Source organism: Entelurus aequoreus, linkage group LG17, assembly GCF_033978785.1.
Source record: "Entelurus aequoreus isolate RoL-2023_Sb linkage group LG17, RoL_Eaeq_v1.1, whole genome shotgun sequence".
Taxonomy (NCBI): Eukaryota; Metazoa; Chordata; class Actinopteri; order Syngnathiformes; family Syngnathidae; genus Entelurus; species Entelurus aequoreus.
This window is the reverse complement of record NC_084747.1, coordinates 27729381-27736880: the sequence shown is the minus strand read 5'-3', so window position 1 is coordinate 27736880 and position 7500 is coordinate 27729381. Positions and strand designations below refer to the sequence as shown.

General features: G+C 42.0%; 1 protein-coding gene across 1 annotated transcript in view; it reads right to left on the bottom strand.

The window, feature by feature from the left end:
• Positions 1 to 7500, bottom strand: part of stc1 (stanniocalcin 1) — a 33525-nt gene that overhangs the window by 10291 nt on the left and 15734 nt on the right. The gene's annotated exons all lie outside the window — the stretch shown is intronic.

Genomic DNA, 7500 nt, shown 5'->3' with positions numbered 1-7500 from the left:
CACACATGCCGGCACCAGCCTCTGTCTTCAATTATTTTTGCACCAACTGTAATTGTCGAGCCACATTTGGGGACTCAGAGCACTTCAATATTCCTCACTGCAAAGTCACACAAGTCCGGTCCAATATGGACCACGACACGGTGTACAGTCCACAATGCACGGACGGGATCACGCCACTGCGTTTATATCAGGGGTCTCCAACCTACTTTTACAAAATGAAAAGGGCCGACGACGTTTACTTTTGTAGCTTGTTTCAGCGCAAACAAAGGGAATACGCTTGCTTTGTTTTGTTTTTGGCCTAAAAATGGCCGACGGAGACCAACTTCCTGTTTGTTTAAATACGGCTACATCAGAATCGGAATCAGAAATACTTTATTAATCCCCCGAGGGGAAATTAAAGATTTTCAGCACAATCCCATTCAAGAGCGGACAAACATTACAGGGAGACAGAACGGGATCGCTGACGGGGTCTGCCAACTTCCGGCGCCCCTTACGAAAAAAGGTGAGGCACAGGTAAACAAACGCTGGGGAGGAGGGCTGGTCGGGGGTGAGAAAAAAAAAAAAAAAATACAATAAAATCAGTCTAAGCCTGGGCCCCTGGAGAGTGGGTCCAGACTGAGGCCAAGGGGGAAAAAAACTCATAGCCATAGCACACATAAGCATGTGTGTAAGAGGGAAACATCAAAGAACACAACGTAGAGATGTCCGATAATGGCTTTTTTTGCCGAAATCCGATATTCCGATATTGATAACTCTTAATTAACGATTCCGATATCAACCGATGTGTGGGTATACGTGTATATATACGTGTGTGTGTGGGGGTCTTTGTGTATATATAAGTGTGTGTGTGTGTGGGTATACGAGTATATATAAGTGTGTGTGTGTGGGTATACGTGTATATATAAGTGTGTGTGCGTGTGGGTAAATGTGTATATATAAGTGTGTGTGAGTGGGTATACGTGTATATATAAGTGTGTGTGTGTGGGTATACAAATATATATAAGTGTGTGTGTGTGGGTATACGTGTATATATAAGTGTGTGTATGTGGGCAAATGTGTATATATAAGTGTGTGTGTGTGGGTATACGTGTATAAATAAGTGTGTGTGTGTGTGGGTAAATGTGTATATGTAAGTGTGTGTGTGTGTGTGGGTATACGAGTATATATAAGTGTGCGTGTGTGGGTATACGTGTATATATAAGTGTGTGTGTGTGTGGGTAAATGTGTATATATAAGTGTGTGTGAGTGGGTATACGTGTATATATCAGTGTGTGTGTGTGGGTATACTAGTATATATAAGTGTGTGTGTGTGTGTGTGTGGGTATACGTGTATATATAAGTGTGTGTGTGTGGGTATACGTGTATATATAAGTGTGTGTGTGTGGGTAAATATGTATACATAAGTGTGTGTGGGTGGGTATACAAGTATATATAAGTGTGTGTGTGTGGGTATACGTGTATATATAAGTGTGTGTGTGCGTGGGTAAATGTGTATATGTAAGTGTGTGTGTGTGTGTGGGTATACGAGTATATATAAGTGTGTGTGTGTGGGTATACGTGTATATATAAGTGTGTGTGCATGTGGGTAAATGTGTATATATAAGTGTGTGTGAGTGGGTATACGTGTGTATATAAGTGTGTGTGTGTGGGTATACAAGTATATATAAGTGTGCGTGTGTGGGTATACGTGTATATATAAGTGTGTGTGTGTGGGTAAATGTGTATATATAAGTGTGTGTGAGTGGGTATACGTGTATATATAAGTGTGTGTGTGTGGGTATACAAGTATATATAAGTGTGTGTGTGTGGGTATACGTGTATATATAAGTGTGTGTGTGTGGGTAAATATATAATGATAATGGATAATGGCTTTTTTGCCGATATCCGATATTCCGATATTGATAACTCCGATTCCGATATCAACCGATACCGATATATACAGTCGTGGAATTAACACATTAGTATGCCTAATTTTGTTGTGATGCCCCGCTGGATGCATTAAACAATGTAACAAGGTTTTCCAAAATAAGTCAACGGCGTGGCGAAGTTGGTAGAGTGGCCGTGCCAGCAATCAGAGTTACTGGTTACTGGTTACTGGGGTTCAATCCCCACCTTCTACCATCCTAGTCACGTCCGTTGTGTCCTTGGGCAAGACACTTCACCCTTGCTCCTGATGGGTGCTGGTTAGCGCCTTGCATGGCAGCTCCCTCCATCAGTGTGTGAATGTGTGTGTGAATGGGTGAATGTGGAAATACTGTCAAAGCGCTTTGAGTACCTTGAAGGTAGAAAAGCGCTATAGAAGTATAACCCATTTATCATTTATCATTTATCATTTAAGTGTAGAAAAAAATGCCATATTTATTATTGAAGTCACAAAGTGCATTCTTTTTTTTTAACATGCCTCAAAACAGCAGCTTGGAATTTAGTACATGCTCTCCCTGAGAGAGCATGCAAAGGTTGAGGTGGGCGGGGTTGGGGGGAGGGGGTAGCGGGGGGTGTATATTGTAGCGTCCCGGAAGAGTTAGTGCTGCAAGGGGTTCTGGGTATTTGTTCTGTTATGTTTATGTTGTGTTACGGTGCGGATGTTCTCCCGAAATGTGTTTGTCATTCTTGTTTGGTGTGGGTTCACAGTGTGGCGCATATTTGTAACAGTGTTAAAGTTGTTTATACGGCCACCCTCAGTGTGACCTGTATGGCTGTTGACCAAGTATGCTTTGCATTCACTTGTGTGTGTGAAAAGCCGTAGATATTAAGTGATTGGGCCGGCACGCAAAGGCAGTGCTTTTAAGGTTTATTGGCGCTCTGTACTTCTCCCTACGTCCGTGTACACAGCGGCGTTTTAAAAAGTCATAAATTTTGCTTTTTGAAACCGATACCGATAATTTCCGATATTACATTTTAAAGCATTTATCGGCCGATAATATCGGCAGTCCGATATTATCGGACATCTCTATCACAAAAGGACATTAAAGACATTAAAAGAGCAGAGCTGATGCAACCAGCCACTTCTACATACAGCTACAAAAGTAAAACAACAACCAAAAAAACACCAAAAAAAAAACAAAACAAAAAAACATATACACTGCGGTGGCCTCTGTGGTGTTCCACGCCATCGTCTGCTGGGGTGGGGGGAGCATGGCCAGAGACAGGAGCAGACCCAACAAAGCAAGTGTGTCCGCCCTGAGATTGGTAGGTCTTGAGTTAAATCCCCGGCCGAGTCATGCCAAAGACTTTACAAATGGGACCCGTTACCTCCCTGCTTGGCACTCAGCATCAAGGGTTGGATTTGGGGGTTAAATCACCAAAAGTGATTCCCGGGCGCGGCCACCGCTGCTGCTCACCGCTCTCCTCACCCCCCAGGGGGTGAACAAGGGGATGGGTCAAATGCAGAGGACAAAATTCACCACACCTAGTGTGTGTGTGACTATCAGTGGTACTTTAACTTTAACTTTAACTACAACCAAGAGAGCCGACTCCACCCTCGGCCGCCCACCAACTCTCGGCCAGTGTCCAGTCTGCATGGATGAGCGAGGATGCGTCCAAAGAGACCGAGGTGTCCGATACCCGCTCACATATTTTTTTTAAACTAATTTTAAAGGTGTCGCTAGAGAGCCAAGTTTCAAATTTCATTTTCGGGACCCTCAAAATAGAAAATTTTTCGCCATGCCTGACGGCGCCCACACAATTTGTTGACTTTGGTGCATGTTAAGGGCCTCAAAAAGGCATCGAAACGGGGGAAATCATTTTAACAATTAAAGCCCTCGTGCAACACGGGGTTCACGCGAGTCGGTACAAATGCTCCGACCCACCATCAAAAAATTCAGGAACATGTAGAAGGGAGTTGCGACTGTTCTAATTTTCCACCACAAGGTGGTGATATTGGTGTTGATATCGATGTCTCGTCATGATCAGTTCCATACCTTAAAGCAGGGGTAGGGAACCTATGGCTGTCACTATTATGTTAGATCCACTATGGATTGGACTCTCACTATTATGTTAGATCCACTATGGACTGGACTCTCACAATACTATGCTAGATCCACTATGGACTGGACTCTCACTATTATGTTAGATCCACTATGGACTGGACTCTCACTATCATGTTAGATCCACTATGGACTGGACTCTCACAATATTATGCTAGATTCACTATGGACTGGACTCTCACTATTATGTTAGATCCACTATGGACTGGACTCACTATTATGTTAGATCCACTATGGACTGGACTCTCACACTATTATGTTAGATCCACTATGGACTGGATTCTCACACTATTATGCTAGATCCACTATGGACTGGACTCTCACACTATTATGTTAGATCCACTATGGACTGGATTCTCACACTATTATGCTAGATCCACTATGGACTGGACTCTCACACTGTTATGCTAGATCCACTATGGACTGGACTCTCACACTATTATGCTAGATCCACTATGGACTGGACTCTCACACTATTATGCTAGATCCACTATGGACTGGACTCTCACACTGTTATGCTAGATCCACTATGGACTGGACTCTCACACTATTATGCTAGATCCACTATGGACTGGACTCTCACACTATTATGTTAGATCCACTATGGACTGGACTCTCACACTATTATGCTAGATCCACTATGGACTGGACTCTCACACTATTATGCTAGATCCACTATGGACTGGACTCTCACACTATTATGCTAGATCCACTATGGACTGGACTCTCACACTATTATGCTAGATCCACTATGGACTGGACTCTCACACTATTATGCTAGATCCACTATGGACTGGACTCTCACACTATTAACTAGATCCACTATGGACTGGACTCTCAAACTATTATGTTAGATCCACTATGGACTGGACTCTCACAATAGTATGCTAGATCCACTATGGACTGGACTCTCACACTATTATGTTAGATCCACTATGGACTGGACTCTCACAATAGTATGCTAGATCCACTATGGACTGGACTCTCACAATATTATGCTAGATCCACTATGGACTGGACTCTCACACTATTATGTTAGATCCACTATGGACTGGACTCTCACACTATTATGTTAGATCCACTATGGACTGGACTCTCACAATATTATGCTAGATCCACTTGACGTCCATTGCACCGGTCTCCCTAGGGGTGGGGGTCCCCACATCTGCCGTCCTCTCCAAGGTTAGTCATTGTCATCCCATTGGGTTGAGTTTGTTCATTGCCCTGATGTGGGATCTGAACCGAGGATGTCGTTGTGGCTTGTGCAGCCCTTTGAGACACTTGTGATTTAGGGCTATATAAGTAAACATTGATTGATGATTGATATGGCTCTCGAGCCTGATGTCACTCTTCTGATGACTGTATCTGGCTCTCAGAGAAATCTTAGCTGACATTGCTTACCACGATAAGTAATGAATAATTCCGCTGGTAATGACGGCGTTAAAAATAACGTTCAAAATATAAAACGTTCTAATGCATTTTAATCCATCCATTTTCTACCTACCGCACCTGTTCAAGAAGTCGCATTAATGGTAAGAAGTATTTCACTTATTATTGGTTAGCTTCAGAATAACAATGTTATTAAAAATAGTAAGAGACATATTATACTCTAAAAATGTTGCTCTTGCTTAAAAATGCACGCATTTAGTTGTATTCAGTGTTAAAAAATATTATATGGCTCTGACGGAAATACATTTTAAAATATTTGGCTTTCATGGCTCTCTCAGCCAAAAAGGTTCCTGACCCCTGCCTTAAAGCCTCATATCAGTTTGGAAGGAGAGCTGATCATCTAAAGTCAAGTAAGATTAAAGATTAAGATTAAGATTAAAGTACCAATGATTGTCACACACACACTAGATGTGGTGAAATTTGTCCTCTGCATTTGTCCCATCCCCTTGGGGAGCAGTGGGCAGCAGCGGCGCCGCGCCCGGGAATCATTTTGGTGATTTAACCCCCAACTCCAACCCTTTGTTGCTGAGTGCCAAGCAGGGAGGTAATGGGTCCCATTTTTATAGTCTTTGGTATGACTCGGCTGGGATTTGAACTCCAACCAAATAACAGTTTGATGGTCAATGGCGAGGAGCAGTTTTTCCTGCCCACTACAAATGGGTAAAAACAGGTAGTGACCCATCTAGAACGTCAAAGTGTTATCGCTCTCATCAGAATCAATTCTTATCTGAAGTTGTGGAACCGAGTTACAAATGTTGAAAGTTTCTTGGCGAACCATCAGATTAAAGTTTTGCGCCATTCCACGCTCTTATGGCGTAAAGCAAATTCCTTTGCAATTTATCATCGCCCATCTGTCGAGTATTTGTCATTTAAACCGCGGTTCAGTCGGTCAAAGTTCCTAAGAGGAGTTCGTTAAAGTACGACCGCTGTTTTTGGCCTTAAAATGGCCGACGGAAACCAAGATGGCCGACTTCCGGTTTTGTTTTAGACTTTTAACGTGCGACTTGTCATGATAGACGTCTCCCGCGATACATGAGACTGGTGGGAGGGGCTCAGTTTTACTAATCACAAGTGTGTGTGTGTGGGTATAAGTGTATATATAAGTGTGTGTATGTAGGTATATATGTGTATATATAAGTGTGTGTGTGTGTGTGGGTATATGTGTATGTATAACTTTGTGTGTGTGGGTATACGTGTATATATAAGTGTGTGTGTGTGTGTGGGTATATGTGTATATATAACTTTGTGTGTGTGGGTATACGTGTATATATAAGTGTGTGTGTGTGTGTGGGTATATGTGTATATATAACTTTGTGTGTGTGGGTATACGTGTATATATAAGTGTGTGTGTGTGGGTATACTTGTATATAGAAGTGTGTGTGTGTGTGTGGGTATACGTGTATATATAAGTGTGTGTGTGCGTGGGTATATGTGTATATATAAGTGTGTGTGCGTGGGTATACGTGTATATATAACTTTGTGTTTGTGGGTATACGTGTATATATAAGTGTGTGTGTGTGGGTAAATGTGTATATATAAGTGTGTGTGTGTGGGTAAATGTGTATATATAAGTGTGTGTGTGTGTGTGTGTGTGTGTGGGTAAAAGTGTATATATATGAGTGTGTGTGTGGGTAAATGTGTATATATAAGTGTGTGTGTGTGGGTATACATGTATATATAAGTGTGTGTGTGTGGGGATATACGTGTATATATAAGTGTGTGTGTGTGTGCGTGTATACGTGTATATATAAGTGTGTGTGTGTGGGTATACGCGTATATATAAGTGCATGTGTGTGGGTACACGTGTATATATAAGTGTGTGTGAGTGTGTGTGTGTGTGTGTGTGTGGGTATACCTGTATATATAAGTGTGGGTTTGTGGGTAAATGTGTATATATAAGTGTGTGTGGGTGGGTATACAAGTATATATATATGTGTGTGTGTGTGTGTGGGTATACGTGTATATATAAGTGTGTGTGTGTGGGTAAATATGTATATATAAGTGTGTGTGTGTGGGTATACGTGTATATATAAGTGTGTGTGTGTGGGTATACGTGTATATACAA